The 21051-nt window shown below is 41.8% G+C and overlaps 1 protein-coding gene across 5 annotated transcripts in view; it reads left to right on the top strand.

Annotated features, from left to right (window-relative positions):
- The window catches only part of mpped1 (metallophosphoesterase domain containing 1), a 105567-nt gene that overhangs the window by 28656 nt on the left and 55860 nt on the right, over positions 1 to 21051 (top strand). The gene's annotated exons all lie outside the window — the stretch shown is intronic.

Raw genomic sequence — 21051 nt, 5'->3', positions numbered from 1 at the left:
ACACCATCTTTTTCCAAAGCAGCCTGTATTTCTCCTGAGGTTACCTGTGGGTTTTTCTTTGTATCTCGTACAATTCTTCTGGCAGTTTTGGCTGAAATATTTCTTGGTCTACCTGACCTTGGCTTGGTATCAAGAGAACCCCGAATTTCACCCTTCTTAATAAGTGATTGAACAGTACTGACTGGCATTTACAAGGCTTTGGATATCTTTTTATATCCTTTTCCATCTTTATAACGTTCCATTGCCTTGTTACGCAGGTCTTTTGACAGTTCTTTTCTGCTCCCCATGGCTCAGTATCTAGCTTTCTCAGTGCATCCACGTGTGAGCTAACAATCTCATTGACAATTTATACACAGACATTAATTGCAATTTAAATAGTCACACAATGTGAAATTAACCTTTAATTGCCATTTTAACCTTTGCGTGTCACCTTGTGTGCCTGTAACAAGACCAAACATTCAAGGCTATGTAAACATTTGCTCAGGGCCATTTGGGTGTTTTCTGCTATCATTATAATTTAAAAAGGAGCCAAACAACTTTTATAATAAATGGCTGCATATGATCACTATCCTTAAATAAAAGAGTTTCTTTGCATGATCAGTCATATTTTCCAAATCAATGCCAAAATGTCACAATTTCTGCCAGGGTATGCAAACTTATGAGCACAAATGTATCTGATTTTTTAGCCTTTTTTAGTTAACTGACAATGGATTCTCATTTATACAGTAGCAATGATTTGAGAGCAATTCAAGTTAACTGCCTTTCCAATGGAGAAAAGTACAAATTGTTCTGGCGTTTGATCTGGAAACTGTTTGGTTGCAGGTCAGGTGCTCTAACTCGCTCTACATAACTTGCTCTTCTCTCTGTTCATCTCTCTTCCCTCTTCTTTCTTTGGGACTAGGTCAGCACCTGCACTTTACACACAGAAATAATGTGCTGTCACTTGCTGTGTTCCGACTCAATAACTAACTCATCAGTTTTTTTCAGTGGATGCATATTGTTGTGACAAAGAACAGGACAGGCTGCCATTTTGATGCTGTGTTTCATATGCACCAGGCTGAGTATAGAACAGTGCGAGAGACCAAGAGAGAGAAAGAGGGAGAGACAAACAATAAAGAGATAAAGATATGGAGAGAATAGACAGACCACCTACTAGGCCGGAGCGTATTACTTTGTCGGATTTGCATTAGGTTGTGTGCGCATAAAGATGTTTGTGTGTGGTGTGTTGCTTGCTTACTTAGTAGATTGTGTTTGTGTGGTGGTTTGTGGGTGTCTTTGTGTTTGTGTGTGTGTGTTACTTGCTTCCAAGACTGTGTGTTGGTGTGTTGCTTGAGTGTGTGTGGAAAGCAAAATAGTTTTGGGGGGTTGTGTGTGGTACATTGTGACAGGCATGTGGGTGGTGTTTAAACAGGAAATGAGGAGAGTGGGTCTGCCTCATGGCTTCATGCTCAGGTGGAAGGGATTACACACACACATACACACACTCTGAATAGGCATTATAATGCTAATCCAGGTTGAGTCTGTTATCGCTTGTCTGTAGATTTGTCTGTAGTTTTCCACAGATAGACCAATGCGGCTACATCTTTAGGGCATATCGTTACTTGGGAATTGTGCATGTGGTACAGAACCCAGAATATAAGTCCCATTAGATACACGTTATCTGTTATGTCCACGAGTTGGCCTTTCAGACACACACACATACTCACAAATAGCAGTAATCCCCCTCGACATGCTAGGTTTTGGGCAGAACAGGGATTTTCCTCTTCAAAGGGCAAGGACCACCCATCGGAACAACAGAACAATAGTGCTTGGAGCGCCGGAAGAGAGAAAGACACAAAACACACACACAAACTGCCCTCCTCAGCTTCTAAGTGAGGATTTTGGGGTTATTTGTAAAGCTAAGCATTGGTCTCTTCGGACAGCAGATCACTCAGCCCTAAACCAACCCGGGTCACCAATAAACCGTAATAAACACACACTGATGCAAGACGAGGAGGGACAAAATGTGAAGGATAAACAGAGGCTGAAGGATGGAGAGAGGAAAGGATGGAATGGTGGTGTAGAAGAAGGGTGGAAAGTGAGTGTCTTTGTAAGAGCTGCTAAGACAAGCATCAGAGTGTGGTGAATGTTTTACTGTGCATTTTGCTGTGTGTTTGTGTCTGTTTACGTTTTGTGCTCATGCTTTTGTGTTTTACAGTGTTTATGTGTACGTGTTTTATTCGATTATTCTTTTGAGATAAAAAAAACAAGGCTGTCTGCTTCATGTGGGTGATTCACAGGAAAATTAAAACTATTTGTTGCTTGAAAGCGGCTTTTGAAATCAAAGACAAAAGCTGGGAAAAAATTGTACTGTAGCTAAAAACACCAGACAGTGCTATGTCGCCTATTTGGATTAGCTCTCTTTCAATCTCTTCATTTCCAAAAAAACACTGCATTAATCTCCATTGCATTTTGCATTTGATTGTGTCATGTTTGTGCTTTATGTTTGTGGGAGAAATTATATATTGGTGATTTGAGAAGGGATACATTGATCTACTATGTCTGTATGGAGTGTCTGTCTGTTAAAGAGAGAAGAGCACAAACTGCGCTGACTCATTGGAAGTACGTGATGTTGTCTCACTGGTAGTTTTCACAGAGTACGTAGGATCAGGTGTTTTTCCTGCTGAGCTCATTTAGACAGGAAAAACTCCAGTCCATAATCAAACAATATGCAGATACAACCTTTCAGATAACATGATTCAAGATCTCCTTAATAAAACAGGATTTTATGAATGTGGATGCATGGATGTACAGCTAGCTGATTTTTATTTCCTTCTATTTCCTGCTGTTTACAATCACCCGTCAAACCTCATGGAACAGGTAGTGCTTGCTTTGCAGAATGGAGGAACCAAATAGGGTGTTTAATTTATATTCCAATATGAACCTCTTAGTAATGGCTTTTGTTCAGTCTCTGCTCTATGTAAAAACACAAAATTGACCTTAGATCAGAGGTTTAGGAGTCACATTCTATCTACCATACCCTATCCATCTAACATAACCATGAATTGAATTCACAATTGTGCAGCTCAAGTGTTATTGAACTAATTAACCCTAGGTTCTGCCAGCCTAACTCCGCTACTAACTGATGGCCAGTGAACATATGCAATGGCTTTATTTATGGGACGTAGAGCCTTCAAATCGTCCTGAACTGTGAAGGCTCCCTCCCGATTAAAAAGCAAAGGCAGGATTTTAACAACAATATGATGCCAGTTGTTCTGACCTCTTAAAAATATGTGGAAATTCAAAATTAATAATCTCTGCCTACAGCATTCAAATGTAAGAACATGGTTACCACTGACAAAGCTGGAATTGTTGAGTCATGCATTTGAATCTGCTTTGCTATGCTGATGCCAGAACTGTTGGCCATACCCTCTGTAGTGTTCTTTGTAATGGCACAGCCTGTTTCTCCTTTCATCCAGTACTGGTGAGTGGGGTTCTGAAGGAGCTGAATAATCTAGACCTTTAAAAATTAGCTGTGCTTGACGATTGCAACCTTTCTTCTGAAGCAGTCTTCCTCTATTTTTTATTATGACCTTTATGAATATGGCCTTACCTCATTGCACCAAATCCACAAGTAGAAGCATATGTCAGTGATTTGCTTAACTTAGAAGCTTTTAGCTGGTACACATTCACTGAGGTAATGCATTCCAAGTCAGCAATTACACTTAAGTTGATTGACTATAACACAAACAGTTGCTAGAGTCAGACGTGGCAAGGCTGTCTCATCTGTTTATCCACACATTGGCCCTCATTTATCAAAAGTGCGTACACCAAATTTCCAGCGTACACCTGGCGTACACCAAAAACCACGGTGACTTTGAGATTTATCAATATGGACGTTGGCGTACGGCACTCTCAAATCCTACGCCAGGTCAGGAGGTGGTGTACGCACGTTTTGAGTTAGTGCGGAAATGCGCAGAAAAAAAAATCCTAACGCACTGACAAACTAAAAGATATGATATGAAATATGACCCACTGTATAAAAAAAAACAACAACATAATAATTACAAACTTCAGTGTTTATTTTTGTGCAACATGGACTTCAATGTTTAATTTGTGTGACTTTACCAAAGCATTTGATTTATATGTATTCCTTCAGATGCGAGCCTGTGCGCTTTACATGACATTTCAGGGTTAGGCCCGGCAGTTGCGCACGGACTGGGTTCAGTAATAAAAGGCTTTTAATGACCAAAATATAATTCAGACTGACAAAATAATAAAAATGACATTCTTCTTCTTTTAAATAATAATAATAGAAATAATAATAATAACGACATTCTTCTTCTAAATAACAATAAACGTCATTAATAATAAATATCATAAAATAATAAGACGAATATTACAAATTGTCATGCAATTATTAATGTGAATGAATGGTGCTCCACATCACATCATCATCTTTTATTCCGCTTTTTAAACTGCCAAATAAAACTATTTTATTTCTTTCTACCTCCCTGGTGATCGTCTCAATCTCCACGTCAGAGAAGTTTCTCTTTTTTGCCATTTTCCGTGTGTCCATGGCGTAAAATGAGGGCGTGGGGGAAGCGGAGACTTGAATATATAGGGGTGTGTTATTCTAATGACGATCATTTTCAGCCGCGGCATTTATCAAGGGCAGGTATTGCGTACACCTGGATTTTAAAGGTACGCACAGCTTCATAAATCAGGCGGTGAGAGGAGTGTAAGCAAAATCTTACGCCAACATATACGCCCGTTTCTACGCAAGAATGATAAATGAGGGCCATTCTGTCCGGGCAGCGATGTGCTTATTTGAGCTGCCCTATGTTGGACCATGGGGCAACGACAATATACCATGACCAAGATGCTAAACCCAGGCCACCATGACGGAATTGTAGATATGTCAGAAAAGTTTTCCTTATCACGCGGCCGCTATTATGACTCCTTATGTTATATGCTCAGTCATCAATATACTCAGTAATTTTGGAATTGGACATCCAAAAATTGGAGGGGAGAACGTTTATTTTTCTTTCATTCTTGAATGACATTGATACAATAACTATCAATATAGGTGACAATAACTGACTTTTTCGTCAAGTGAAAAGACGTGAATTGTTGAAACCTGTACTCTTTTACCGCTCAAGGGGTTGTGATCTAGCCTAGATTACCACAAAAGCATGCACATGTAACCCTTATTAGATTAACAGAGTTCAAGTTCTTATATACTTTGTGGTCTCTGTCTGTGTCATGTGACCAGCTGTTGAAGTTACGTGGTAAGCCGGCACTATATCAGTTAGATCTGCAACCGCTATTATACCAGACATTAGCCTATTCTGCATACAACTCACTTATTATGCATATGCATATGCACTCACTTTTTTTAGGTAAGACAGTTTGAGAAATAACCAATTAAAATTTCAACGTTATCTGATTGACATGCAGTGATCATTTTAATCATTGTAAAAGTATGTACATAATGAATTTGACAATGTTTGTGTGTTTCACTAGCTTACAGGGCTGGTTAGCATTCACGTGCGCCCTGGGACATTGTAAATGGACGTTAAGATCCCTTTTTTAGTTAGTAGTTCAAGCAGGCTACAGTTTGATTGAGATTCTATAGACTTGTCTAATTGTTGAAACAATCTTATCATAGTTTTAAACATTTCCAAGGTAGCATTTCATAGGTATTATTTTAGCTGATATGTTAAGACCATATCAGTTAGATCTGCAACCACTATTGTACCAGACAGAAGCCAATTCTGCATTCAACTCACTTATTGTGCATATGCAACTTTTGTTAGCTTCTGTTAGCAACTTCAGCTGTGGCACATGGACACGACAGTCAACTCAACTGCAGCTCAGTGTACATCCAGGCTTACCATCGGCATTTTATTGACTCACAAAAATAATCAAAGTCCTTCTGAGGTGTTAAGGTTGGACAAATTATGGGTTGTGCACAACTTAGGGGGGTTAACTGTGAAATGTATTACTCGAATAATTTTTTTGTACTGCTACTGAATTAAATAATTAAAAGGATAATTATATTTTTTTCTACATATGTATATGTGAATATATTATGGTCATTAGGCGTAGACAGCCCAGTGATAAGAACCCTATACTTATTTTTAATTCAACAGTGATTTCAGTGGTTACAAAATGGCACCCAACGTGTGGGGGTGTGCTTTGTAAGTAATTGCTCAGCACATATACGTTATTTGCAATTTGTTTTCATAATTAATTGGTATCATACACACTGCCTCTAATTTGTAGTTATGGAGTATTGTGAAAAGTTTAGCTTTTGTCCTGAGAGATCAATAATCATCAGCAATGTGTGACATACAAGAAGTATTTAGTACTGTAAGAGTCATCTCTAAGATCCAACCATATCCACATGGCATACTCTGTGAATTTCATGATGAGCTGCCTGTCTTCTGGTTAGAAAGTGAACATGTATGCGAAATGGGAAATAAATTGATAATTGAGGTTGTGACTACGCAACAACAGACATGTCTTAATCCAAACAAAACATTGTACTCTCAGTGTAACAATAACAGTATGCAATTGGATAATGTCCTGGTGGACTTAGTGTTTTCAAGAACAGCTGAGAGAAATAGCGGACCAATATAGAGTTGATGATGAAGGATTGGAGAAGAGTATCAGAGTTGCTGATTAGTAACATAGCAGCAAAGAGACATTGAAGCGTCAATGCAAACACATTCCAGGTCAGACAAATTTCTCCATCAGTCTAACCCCATAACGATTCCAAGTGATGTCCAAAGAGTAGTGGTAGAACATGTCGTAAAATCAGAGGGTTTAGCCATCACCTGGCAAAGCCATGAAGTGAAAACATTCTCAAGGTTAGCTAAGGGAAACGAGGCTGACTATGAAACATGTAGTGTGCAAATGCGTCAAGTGATTAAAGATAGTGACCTCTCAGGGAATATTAAAAGAAAGAAGCTGTTACATTGTCTCTTACCCCAAACTTTAAATCTAGCCCTTTGTGCAGGAGATCATGCTAGTGCAACATTCCTACTTCAAAAGGAATAGAAAATGATATGGCAGTGTGGCAAAGGGGGAGGAACACTTCTTTTACTTAATTGAAACCCATCAGGGGCCAACTTAGAAGCCATCAGAATATTTAAGTCGACTTAACACAATCCTTCAGAAAGCTATAGAAAGAGGGGGATTAGATGGAAGAAATCCCAGTAGACAGCTGATAAAACAATTTGTACGAGGATGCTGGGATGACACCTTAATACACCGCCTTCATGTGAGGGATGTGATTGACAACCCAATCGTTAAGATGGTATCCTTCATGGATCTTCTGTCTCACGTGAGAAGTTATGAACACGACAAAGAGTCAAAAGAACTAAGGAAGCATTACCTCAGTAATACCCAGACTAAGATCTGTAGCAAAACTGTTACTGTCTGTGAAACACCATCTGATGAAAATGTATACTCAGAGGTGATATCACACTGTCCCAGAGGATTGCTAAACTTGAGGAACATTTTGGAGGAGTAACTGATCATGCCAGCTGCAACCATGAGAATTTACAATCCACTGTCAAGTACAATGCTATCCAGAGAAAAGCAAGAGACAGAACCCCAAGAGTTGGTACCTTGGCTCAGAGGAAGAAGACCTTCTGTTTTAACTGTGGGGAGGATGGCCACACTCTAAGGAAATGCAGAATAACACTTAATGCTGAATTAGTCCAGCAGAAACTGAAGAAGAGATGGGAAGGCAAAGGCGATGTGCAAGAGGCAGCTCAGGGCAGAACAGTGTCTTTAAACTGAGTCAGTACCTTTTATTAGGGACAAACAGAGGTCCAGAATTCTTTCTTTAACTGTCCCAAAATATCACGCATAAATACTGCAGTCTCCCAAAGTGTTTTGAGAAGGAAATTGGCCTACCTGTTGGTTTAGTGGGAGACTCCTGCTACTCAGAAGCTTACTTAAGTGAGGTGAAATGTTTGGGTTTAGTTGATTCTGGAACTCACGTGACATGCTTACATTGCAGTATCAATCTATTGTCCTAAATTGGATCACTTAAAACTACACCCCCTAAATGACTTACTGCAGGTTGTTGGTGCAGGAGGCCAAACTGTCCCTTACTTTGGTTACATAGAGGTAGGGATCCGGTTTCCCAAGGATTCCTTCGGTACTAACACTGAAGTTCCAGGGCTTGTTCTCATTTGACCTGACAATGAGTGCAACAAGACAGCACCCCTCTTAGTGGGAAAAAATGTGTTGCGACATCTCTGGCAGGACTGTGAAGACAAAGTAGGATCAATGTTTCTGAGGACGCTGCCTATCAATCAAGACTGGGTTGCTGCATATCAAGACACTTTCTGTGAATCACCTGGAACCAGCGCAAAGACGGTAAAAATTTGATCAGCGTGTAAAAGTCCAGTGGAAATACCCATTGGTGAGTCAATAGAATTGAAGTGTATGATGAACAGAGCTTCTTGGAGGAGGGTTCCTCAGTGCTCCTTAGAGATCCTGTGGAGAGTCCTGTGCCAGGGGGACTAGTTGTGTACAGCCAACTGATAAAGGTAGCTAATGAGCCACATGTAACAGTGACAGTTAAGAATTTGTCTGAGCACTGCATTACCATATTGCCCAAACCTGTTGTAGCAGAAGGGGAATCTCTCCAATGGGCTGAGTCAGTTAATGTCAATAAGTTGAACACAATGCAAGCAATGTGTCAGAGTACAAAGAACACAAGATTGACTTGAATTTTGGCGACTCAGAGCAGAGCAGTTCGAAAAGCACATTACAAAAAGAGTCCTAAAGGAGGAGAAGAATGGCTTTTTCTCTTTATGATTTAAATATTGGCCATGCTCCTGGTGTCACTCATAAGATAGTACTAACAGATAAGGAGCGCACCACACAGGTTTCTCCTGCTGATTTTGATGATTTACGGAACTATTTACAAGCGCTGTGGTCAGCCGATGTCACAGAGGAGTCTGATAGCCCCTATGCATCACCTATAGTCTTAGTGAAGAAGAAGGATGGGTCATTGAGAATAGTAGTAGACCACAACTAGATGTGATGCTTATCCTTTACCTAGGATTGAAGAGACCTTTGCACTGCTCTCTGGATCCAAGTGGTTCTCAGTGCTAGATTTACCAAATCGAACTTGAATAGGCTGATCATCCGAAAACAGCCTTCACAACACAATTTGGAAATTGGCAGTTCAAGAAGATGCCTCAAGGTCTAAGAAATGCCCCAGCAACCTTCCAGAGGATGATGGAGAAAGTAATGGCTGACATAAATCTGAAAGAAGCAGTAGCTTTTCTGGATGACATTATAATCTTCAGAGAAACCCTTAAGGAACATGAACAGCGACTAATGACTGTTTTAAATCACATTACTGAATAGGGACTAAAACCTGCTCCTGTGTAAATTCTTTAAAAAATCTGTGGGATATTTAGGACATCAGATATCTGATCAGAGTCTGGTATTTGTCCGGCTCCTGGAAAATTTCAGCCATCACTGAATGGCCGATACCTACCACTGTAAAGGAAATCAGGTCTTTTCTCTGATTTGTGGGGTATTATCAGTGATTCTTAAAAAAAATTGTACTCTTGCAAAGGCCAATGAATGATATGCTCAAGGGAGAGTTCACTACTCGAGCTAAGTCAATAGTGACCAAGGTTAAAAACAAATAGCTCCCTCGACTGAGATGGACTAAAGAGTGCTAACAAGCATATGAATATTTAAAGAAGAAACTGACAGCGGGACCTGTTTTGGGATTTGCCGATTGGAAACTTCCATACATTCTTCACACTAGACAGGACTTGGTCCAGCCCTTTATCAAATCCAGGATGGCAAAATGAAAGTTATTTCCTGGGCTGAGCAAAAGTGAAAAGAACTATCCTGTGCATAAATTGGAATTCTTGTGAAAAAGTCCATGATTATCTGTATGGGTCAAAGTTTAAGGACATGACAGACAAAAATCTGCAAACCTATGTCCTCACTACTGCTAAGCTAGATGTTGCAGGACACAGGTGGTTGTCTGCACTCTCTATTTACAACATTGACATACACACACCTAAAGGATTATTAGGAACACCATACTAATACTATGTTTGACCCCCTTTCGCCTTCAGAACTTCCTTAATTCTACGTGGCATTGATTCAACAAGGTGCTGAAAGCGTTCTTTAGAAATGTTTTGGTGAGCTTGTGCAAATTGTAGCCTCTTTTTCATATTTGTAGTGGAGATGAGTGGTACACGGTGGGGTCTTCTGCTGTTGTAGCCCATCCGCCTCAAGGTTGTGCGTGTTGTGGCTTCACAAATGCTTTGCTGCATACCTCGGTTGTAATGAGTGGTTATTTCAGTGCTCTTCTATCAGCTTGAATCAGTTGGCCCATTCTCCTCTGACCTCTAGCATCAACAAGGCATTTTCCCCCACAGGACTGCTGCATACTGGATGTTTTTCCCTTTTCACACCATTCGTTGTAAACCCTAGAAATGGTTGTGCGTGAAAATCCCAGTAACTGAGCAGATTGTGAAATACTCAGACCGGTCCGTCTGGCACCAAAGGTTTGGGAGTCAGCTTGCCAAAGACATTGCATAAAGATCAACATCGAAACCCACAGTGTCTTCAGGGCAGAGGAAGATGATGAAAAAGACAAGGAGGAGCCATGTGTCTATGACGAGAATACTTATTTTCTGTAATTTGGGAAATTTGGGAAGCAGGGACCTAGCTAATGATCAGCACAAATACAGATTGGCAACACTATTCATTTTAATTAAATCATAAATTAAACTGGTAGTCATCTGAGACCTTGGTATCTTTTACAAATCCAACAGGAGCGGCTTTTGAAGTGATTGTTGGACTGTCAGATGAAAACATTGCTGTTTATGTTTGTGCCATACAGCAAGGGAAAACAACATGATATATGTTTTATGACAATATTATAACTATGACCTACCAGGTATATGATGACACTACATTAACAGGAAGGCATCTTTCAAACACCAGTAGAAAAATGTCTACTTTCACCCTTGGCCAAGTGAGGCGTATTGCTTAATAACAGAGGAAAACCTAATTTAGAGCAAAATACTTTAATGTTCATTTTGAAAGGGAAAGTTATGTACATCTTACAGTAGATGTCAGCTTCATTAGAAACATTTTCAACATTCTCAGTTACTTACATAGAAATGACAAGCAACACAGGAATACAAATAAAGTAAGCATGATTTGTTATGACAGTTTTATTTAGTTGAATCTCTAGTTACAGTAGGTGGTTACCTATCAACAGAGGCAGAGAAAGGATTGTAAAGGTAAAACTCTTAGGACTGAGCTGGCTCTTTACAGGTAGGCTAGTCCCACCTTGTGAACCTGTAAGACTTGTTACTCTATATGAGCTGGTGTGTTTATTAATTAAAGTTAATAATTTTGGATTGGAAATGTCTAAATAGACTAGACAGCCCAAATTTGAATAGCCATTAGAACACATTTATTTATTTTTTATCAAAAAATGGGCTATTAATGCACATTACCACTTTCTTCACCCCGGGGCAGAGGGGTAGCTGCGTAGTGGGCTGGAATAGTATTTTACAAATGCTCTATAAGCCTACAGCTGATCAGACTGAAAAATCACCTTGTGTCCTTATAATACAGCATATCAGAATGTTTAGTTGTAGGCTGGCTGTTCAATTTAACACTTCGCATCTATGTATTTTGTAGGCTACTAATTTAAATGTTCTGTGGTAAATGTTGCCTCCCACAAGTTTTCTGGTGGCTTCTCACAACGAGGTAATGACCTGTTAGCCTGCTCTCCGATGAGCTGTAAAAGAACAGTGCAGGCGCAACACACACACCCACACACTCACACATGCAAACATGTACACACATCTCTGGCCTGCCCCTTTCTACAGTTCACTCTTAACTGATAGCAGCAACAGGTCACAGTAAAATTAATACATACGACATTTTTATAGCAATGCCATGGTGGTTGCACGCCAATATATTTTCACCCGGAAGATTGTTTTCAAAGTAGCCCAATTTTTTGGAATATAAAAAAATTAATAGCCTCCTTCCTGTGCTAACTGATTCACAGCTACATCTGATTCACAGCTTACATCTACTTTGTTGGATGGCGGACAAGTGTCTCTGTGTTCTTAGTATACAGCACTGCAGACCAGTCAAAACTGCTCTACTTAATGTAAATATAGGCCTATTCTTTGGACAGCATTGTAACATGAACATATTAAATGTCTAAGACTCCAGTCCTGAAGGCTTAGACAAGTTCAGTGCTCGGAGATTATATTCTATAAACATTGCCGTCCATTTCTCGAAAGAGAGTTATGTCTAAGCAGGCCATTGAGAACCTGAACTCAATGTGCTATGTTCAGCAAACATTTGCAGTGACATTAACAAAATGGGCATCAATCACAACACCTCACCTTCCAACACATGACTATCCTTAACTCATGCATTCACAGTCTAAATAGTACCACCCTTGGGCTTCTTATTGGAGCATATGTTCTTCTATGAGCTATTATGCATTCTCATCTATTTCACACCCAAAACAATCACACAGTCTGTTAGTTGTTGTCACAGTTCCTCCCTGGGGCTTCTAATGATACCTTGTAACAGGTGCAGGATATCCTCCTTGAAAAATCATAATTTGACTAAATGGGTGTATGGGATATCATGCAAGCCTGAACCTGTAAACAAAATGGCTGCTAACAGGCCCTCAAATGGTATATCGTCACTCCTCTTCTTGCAGAAGATCTCAAAAGTAAAATGCTTTAATCAGAGTTGCTGTGCTGTCAGGTGTGGAGGACCAGACCTGCCAACATTTGAAAGAAATGTATTAATAAATGTATCATTAAATATATTTATATATTTAAAAATAATAATACATATAATAATGAATATTATTTACCTATTTATTTAATTCCTTGATCATTCATTTCTGTATTACATTTTTGTAAATTAATTTCCATAATCTTATATTTCTGTATATATTTATTTCTGTATTTATTTATTTCCGTCTTCTTTTGTTTCTGTTTTTATTTATTCCTGTACTTCCTCGTCCTTAAGCTAATGAGGGGGCGGGACTAACAGACGTAGCAATCAAGCCCAGAACAGGAAATAGAATCATTGCTGTTTTAGATCATCCCCATGTTGCCAATCATTATTCCTCATTTAAGCACATGCATGATTGTGCATAGGTGACATGAATAAGGTATTGAAAAACCGAGAGGAGTTTTTAAAAAAACACAACGTAATTTTTTTGACTCTCACCTATGTTTTTCTCCTCCATGAACTGCCACCTTAACGTGGTGGAGGGGTTTGAGTACCTGAGTGACCCTAGGAGCCATGTTGTCTGGGGCTATATGCCCCTGGTAGGGTCTCCCAAGGCAAACAGGTCCTGGGCGACGGGTCAGACTAAGAGCGGTTCAAAAACCCTTTAATGATGGAAAACATTTTGAGGACCGTGACATCGCCCGGTATGGCGCAGCCAGGGCCCCACCCTGGAGCCAGGCCCGGGGTTGGGGCTCGTATGCGAGCGCCTGGTGGCCGGGCCTTTCCCCACAGGGTCCGGCCGGGCTCAGTCCGAAGGAGCGACGTGGTGCCACCTTCCCGTGGGCTCACCACCTGCAGGAGGGACCATAAGGGGTTGGTGCGCAGAGGATCGGGCGGCAGTCGAAGGCGGGGGCCTCGACAACCAGATCCCTGGACATGGAAACTAGTTCTAGGGACATGGAACGTCACCTCGCTGGTGGGGAAGGAGCCTGAGATTGTGCGTGAGGTTGAGAGGTTCCGACTAGAGATAGTCGGGATCACCTCTACGCACGCTTGGGCTCTGGAACCACACTCCTTGAGAGAGGATGGACTCTTGACCACTCTGGAGTTGCCCATGGTGAGAGGCGGCGGGCTGTTGTGGGTTTGCTTATAGCCCCCCAGCTCTGCCGCCATGTGTTGGAGTTTACCCCGGAAAGTGCTCTGACTGGGGACTTCAACGCCCACGTGGGCAACGACAGTGACACCTGGAGGGCCGTGATTGGGAGGAACGGCCCCCCTGTTCTGAACCCGAGCTGTGTTCAGTTATTGGACTTCTGTGCTAGTCACAGTTTGTCCATAACGAACACCATGTTCAAGCATAAGGGTATCCATCAGTGCACGTGGCACCAGGACACCCTAGGCCGTAGGTCGATGATCGACTTTGTTGTCGTTTCATCTGACCTGCGGCCGTATGTCTTGGACACTCGGGTAAAGAGAGAGCAGTCAACTGATCACCACCTGGTGGTGAGTTGGATCCAATGGCGGGGGAGGAGGCTGGACAGACTCGGCAGAACCAAGCGTACTGTAAGGGTCTGCTGGGAACGTCTGGCCGAGTCTCCTGTCAGAGAGATGTTTAACTCCCACCTCCGGCAGAGCTTCGACTGGATCCCGAGGGACGCTGGAGATATTGAGTCTGAGTGGACCATGTTCTCCACCTCCATTGTCGAAGCGGCCGCTCGGAGCTGTGGCCGTAAGGTCTCCGGTGCCTGTCGAGTCGGCAATCCCCGAACCCGGTGGTGGACACCAGAAGTAAGGGATGCCGTCAAGCTGAAGAAGGAGTCCTATCAGGCCTGGTTGGCTTGTGGGACTCCTGAGGCAGCTGACGGGTACTGGCAGGCCAAGCGGACTGCAGCCCGGGTGGTTGTGGAGGCAAAAACCTGGGAGGAGTTCGGTGAGACCATGGAGAAGGACAATCGGCTGGCCTCGAAGAGATTCTGGCAAACCGTCTGGCGCCTCAGGAGAGGGAAACAGTGCCCTACCAATGCTGTTTACAGTGGAGGTGGGTAGCTGTTGACCTCAACTGGGGATGTGCATGGCACTGGGGGTGGATGAGATCCGCCCTGAGTACCTCAAGTCTCTGGATGTTGTGGGGCTGTCTTGGTTGACACGCCTCTGCAGCATCGCGTGGCGGTCGGGGACAGTGCCTCTGGGATGGCAGACCGGGGTGGTGGTCCCTCTTTTTAAGAAGGGGGACTGGAGGGTGTGTTCCAACTACAGGGGAATTACACTTCTCAGCCTCCCCGGGAAAGTCTATGCCAGGGTACTGGAGAGGAGAATACGGCCGATAGTAGAACCTCGGATTCAGGAGGAACAGTGTGGTTTTTGTCCGGGCCGTGGAACACTGGACCAGCTCTATACCCTCCACAGGGTGCTGGAGGGTTCATGGGAGTTTGCCCAACCAATCCACATGTGTTTTGTGGATTTGGAGAAGGCATTCGACTGTCTCCCTCCTGTGGAGGGTGCTTCGGGAATATGGGGTCCTGGGTCCTGTCAGGTCCCTGTACGACCGAAGCAGGAGCTTGGTTTGCATTGCCGGCAGTAAGTCAGACTTGTTCCCAGTGCATGTTGAACTCCGGCAGGGCTGCCCTTTGTCGCCGGTTATGTTCGTAATTTTTATGGACAGAATTTCTAGGCGCAGCCAGGGGCCGGAGGGTGTCAGGTTTGGGGACCACACGATTTCGTCTCTGCTCTTTGCGGATGATGTTGTCGTGTTGGCCCCTTCAAACCAGGACCTTCACTGGGACGGTTTGCAGCTGAGTGTGAAGCGGTTGGGATGAAAATCAGTACCTCCAAATCCGAGGTCATGGTCCTCAGTCGGAAAAGGGTGGCTTGCCCACTTCAGGTTGGTGGAGAGTTCCTGCCTCAAGTGGAGGAGTTTAAGTATCTAGGGGTCTTATTCACGAGTGAGGGAAGGATGGAACGGGAGATTGACCGACGGATCGGTGCAGCTTCTGCAATAATGCGGTCAATGTATCGGTCTGTCGTGGTGAAGAAAGAGCTGAGCCGCAAGGCGAAGCTCTCGATTTACCGGTCAATCTACGTTCCTACTCTCACCTATGGTCATGAGCTTTGGGTCATGACCGAAAGGACAAGATCCCGGATACAAGAGGCCGAAATGAGGGTGGCTGGGCGATCCCTTAGAGATAGGGTGACCCGGGAGGAGCTCAGAGTAGAGCCGCTGCTCCTCCACATCGAGAGGGGTCAGCTGAGGTGGCTTGGGCGTCTGTTCCGGATGCCTCCTGGACGCCTTCCCGGGAAGGTGTTCCGGGCCCATCCCACCGGGAGGAGACCCCAGGGAAGACCTAGGACATGCTGGAGGGACTATGTCTCCCAGCTGGCCTGGGAACGCCTCGGTGTCCCCCCGGAAGAGCTGGAGGAAGTGTCTAGGGAGAGGGAAGTCTGGGCATCTTTGCTTAGACTACTGCCCCTGCTCACTGATTTTGTTTGTTTGCCACAGGAACTAGACGAGAACATGAAACGATCTGCTCTGCTGCTACTGTACCCAAGGAAATTGGTTAATTTCAATGCCAGTGCATAGGACCAGGCTCGTAATTTAAGTGATCATATTTTTCCCCAACTCCACTCGTTTTGGATCTATGCACTGGCGTTGAAATCAACACGTTATCCCCATCATATCCCCTGTGAGAGACCCGCAAAGACGCGCCGTTTTTGTAGTCTATTCACTTCCCGTAAACCCCTCGGTTTTTCTGTTTGCTAACTGGCATACATTTGCACTGGTCAAAGTAGTACTTTCATCAGTAGTACTTTTACCAGTGTACCAGTGTACGCCCAGGTCTAACGACACCAGTGAGCCTACCTATGTATTAGGCCTATCACCAGTTTACACAAAACTTTTTTGGACGGCCAATATGGACGTTAAAATTAATGTAGAACAGCTACCGGACAAATGTTTTAAATAGCCATATAATAGCCATATAATTTAAACAGCAATAAAACACAAACTCTATGATCCAACATTTTTATTTAAATTTGTCAGCAGAATGAACTGTTCACAATCTTTGGGAACTGAGCATATAAATATATAGGCTACACCAGGGCTGTCGTAATTATTACATATCTTTTTGCACAATATTATGATTCCAAAATCATGTTTTCAATCTGAATACTGGATTTTGAAGACAATGAAATAGCCTACCATGCGAATTATGTCAATTTTCATGGGATGTCAGAGCGTTTGACAGATCTGCAGAAAGTTATAAGCGCAAATCATTTACTGAAGCTTGTTTACTTTTAAAATGCAGTACGCTATGTTTAAATCTAGTTTAGAATTGTTTTGTGGCCTAATTTCACAACGTTATTATTTAATAGACGAACGTGTTTCAGTTCCTTATTTGTCGCTTCGACTCTGATCGACCCAGCTTGTATAAAATATTTTGACTAATATTGTAAGTTGAATTTTGCGATTTCCAACCATATTTCCTAATTACATAATGAGCATTCAAATGTATGGCCTATAAATAGCCTATATGTTGCCCCATTGTATATTAAATGTTGAAACACGTTTTGTAAGGAAGGCTATTTCAAATAACTAGGCTGTTTCAAATGACTACGCTCTGTGGTCCTACTGGCCAGTGGCACCCATCGCTTGTCAAAGCGGCCAAGGGATTCTGCTTCCCCTTCGAAATTTCGGAGTCGTATGCTGGAGCTACTGCGGGAGTGTGACTGTTAAATCTGGCGCCATGCTTAGTCACATAACCAAACACAGTAGCTTAATGTCTTACCATAATAGGCCTATTTTAGGCTGTTTAATATGCTATTAATCTATTTACAGTTGTGCCATTCTGTTATGACCTACAGTTGAATGTGAATCCCATTTTTTAAAAATTAAGACGTGTTTTGCCTGCTCACTCATGTTTTCTTTACAAATGGTACAGGCATGAAGTTAAGGCAAACCCCTAAGATGTAGATCTGTATTTGTTGGAACATCCAAATCACACCATTGAAATCATAGAACACTTGTTTGGGTTTTCCCTTTTGAATAAGAACATCCCCAAGGTTGTGTGATGGATGGTTGATATTTGAGAGTGGATACTACTATGACCAGTGCAAATGTGTGCCAGTTAGCCTATAGAAAAACCAAATTTTTGGGTCTCTCAAAGGGGATCTGATGGGGATAATGTGTTGATTTCAAAGTCAGTGCATAGGTCCAATCCGAGAGCTATTTGGGGGAAATACAATTGTTTAAATTACAAGTCTGGACCTATGCACTGGCACTGAAATTAACCAATTTCAATGCAAGGACTCCTGGGACATACCCGCAAAGATGCACCTTTTTCTATGTCGCAAAGATTGCTATGTCTGAATGTTAATCCGTCCCCTCATTAGCTTAAGGACAAGGAAATACCGAAATAAATAAATACAGAAATAAAAGAATACAGAAATAAATAAATATAGAAATGAAAGAATATGGATATAAATAAATACAGAAATACATATATGCAGAAATATATGATTATGGAAAAAAAAAAAATTTAATACAGAAATGAATGATCAAGGAATTAGATAAATAGGGAAATAATATATATTAATACATTAATTATTTTATTTTAATGTATAAATACACTCACCTAAAGGATTATTAGGAACACCATACTAATACTGTGTTTGACCCTCTTTCGCCTTCAGAACTGCCTTAATTCTACGTGGCATTGATTCAACAAGGTGCTGAAAGCATTCTTTAGAAATGTTGGCCCATATTGATAGGATAGCATCTTGCAGTTGATGGAGATTTGTGGGATGCACATCCAGAGCACGAAATTCCCGTTCCACCACATCCCAAAGATGCTCTATTGGGTTGAGATCTGATGACTGTGGGGGCCATTTCAGTACAGTGAACTCATTGTCATGTTCAAGAAACCAATTTGAAATTATTTGAGCTTTGTGACGTGGTATGGCCGTGGCATTTAAACAATGCCCAATTGGCACTAAGGGTCCTAAAGTGTGCCAAGAAAACACCCCCCACACCATTACACTACCACCACCAGCCTGCACAGTGGTAACAAGGCATGATGGATCCATGTTCTCATTGTGTTTATGCCAAATTCTGACTCATCAGACCAGGCAAATTGTAGCCTCTTCTTCCTATTTGTAGTGGAGATGAGTGGTACCCGGTGGGGTCTTCTGCTGTTGTAGCCCATCCGCCTCAAGGTTGTGCGTGTTGTGGCTTCACAAATGCTTTGCTGCATACCTCGGTTGTAACGAGTGGTTATTTCAGTCAAAGTTGCTCTTTTATCAGCTTGAATCAGTCGGCCCATTCTCCTCTGACCTCTAGCATCAACAAGGCATTTTCGCAACCACAGGACTGCCGCATACTGGATGTTTTTCCCTTTACACACCATTCTTTGTAAACCCTAGAAATGGTTGTGCGTGAAAATCCCAGTAACTGAGCACATTGTGAATTACTCAGGCCGGCCTGTCTGACACCAACAACCATGCCACGCTCAAAATTGCTTAAATCACCTTTCTTTCCCATTCTGACATTCAGTTTGGAGTTCAGGAGATTGTCTTGACCAGGACCACACCCCTAAATGCATTGAAGCAACTGCCATGTTGAACAGGTATTCCTAATAATCCTTTAGGTGAGTGTATATGTATTGATATATTTATTTATTCATTAATTTCACATTTTGGCAGGTTTGGGCCTCCGTAGTCTGGGACTGTTTCATTCAATACTGAATTAATGCTATTTTTGCTGTTTGCTTGAGTGAGTGCACACCTCTGTTCTGGACCATCTTCAGCTTTATAAGGCACCTGGCCATATTGCAGTTCAGTGATCAAGATTAAACAAGTGCCAGCAGGACATGTTGTTTGAAGGTTGTAAGGAGTGCTGAGCATTTCTTTTTTACTGATAGACCTCTCCCCATCTGTGTGACCATTGAATCAATGTGCTTACGCCAAAGACATTTTACAATCTATGGTGACACTGAAAAACTTCGGCTCCTCAAATCGTTTTATATTCTTATTTATTCATATTTGATTTTTTTATGTGAAATTTTATGAAATTCTTTCTGGCCTCCCATTTTCCTGATGTACATTTCCTAATAATGCCTTTGTCTCATTGCAGCAACTCCACAGCAACTCTGAAGCTTTTCAGAAAATTGAATAAAAAGCAATATGATTCCCTACATCTTTTTCTCAGATGAACTAAAACATTGTGAACTGTGTAGAGTACTGCATTCAGTACTTTAGTGATCTTGTTTTTTGGGGGGTATTCTATTATTTCTCATTGACAGGGTAGGGAGATGGTTCATAGAGGGAGACACGGAAGAAGGGCATAGACAGCTGGCCAAGTCAGGTCTCCAACCTTTGTCGCCAGGGGTAGTGATCCAGAGTTGAGAGCCCAGACCATCACACTAGACTCTGGCACCCACTTTTCCAGAAGCCAGGCCGTCTTCTGTTAAGAACATTGCCTTTTAGGATGCAGTTTTGAATGCACTTAAAATAATTTCTGCTGAGGAAATTATGTGAAATACTATCATTCCACTATTACTGCAGATATATTACGGACATCTTGCAATACTAAAATTCTATATAATTTTCCTTTAATCTAATTAAAATCTTAGTGTATCACAGTTATCTTGTTTATTTTGTACATATCAATGCCAAATGTTAAATGGTTAATCTTCAATTACCCTAAATGGTTTCAAGTTGATAGGCCATTGGAAATTGATTTAAAAGGATTCATAAAATCAGATGCCATTTCTAATCAATCATTTAGCCATCTCTTTACAAATCCCTCTGCTTTTTTCAAATGAAGTTTAAACTGGAAAACACACCATATTATTTGGAACACCTACACACCATGTTATTTGGACTCTGGTCCGTGAGATAACTTTTTTCAAAGGTTTCCATGATAGAGGAAATTATTGCTGCACTTTATGGGTCCTTGAGGCCAATTTGGTCTGCATGAGGAAAGCAGTTTTTAGTGGAAATGTCAAACAGGGCAGTAGAAATGAGGGTTGAAGTGAGACTGGTTATAACTGCACCACCAAAGGCTATTAAGTGCCGTTGTTTTTTATGGCTTCCATGTCCAGTCTATGGTTGAGGTTTTTGACCGTGTCAAGGAAAGGGAGAAAAAGTAATCCAAGAATAACAAGAGGTTTGTAGGCTTTACCCTCTTTTTCACTACACACACACACACGCATGCACTGTCTCTCTGGAAGCTGTCACTGCTCCCTGATTGGCTGTTGTGACAGAGCTGTCTCTTAGCTGTCAGCCTTTGCTAGAGCT

The sequence above is a fragment of the Esox lucius genome, chromosome 23 (genome assembly GCF_011004845.1).
Source record: "Esox lucius isolate fEsoLuc1 chromosome 23, fEsoLuc1.pri, whole genome shotgun sequence".
NCBI lineage: Eukaryota > Metazoa > Chordata > Actinopteri > Esociformes > Esocidae > Esox > Esox lucius.
The sequence above is the reverse complement of the archived record's forward strand: the minus strand, read 5'-3'. Positions and strand labels throughout refer to the sequence as shown.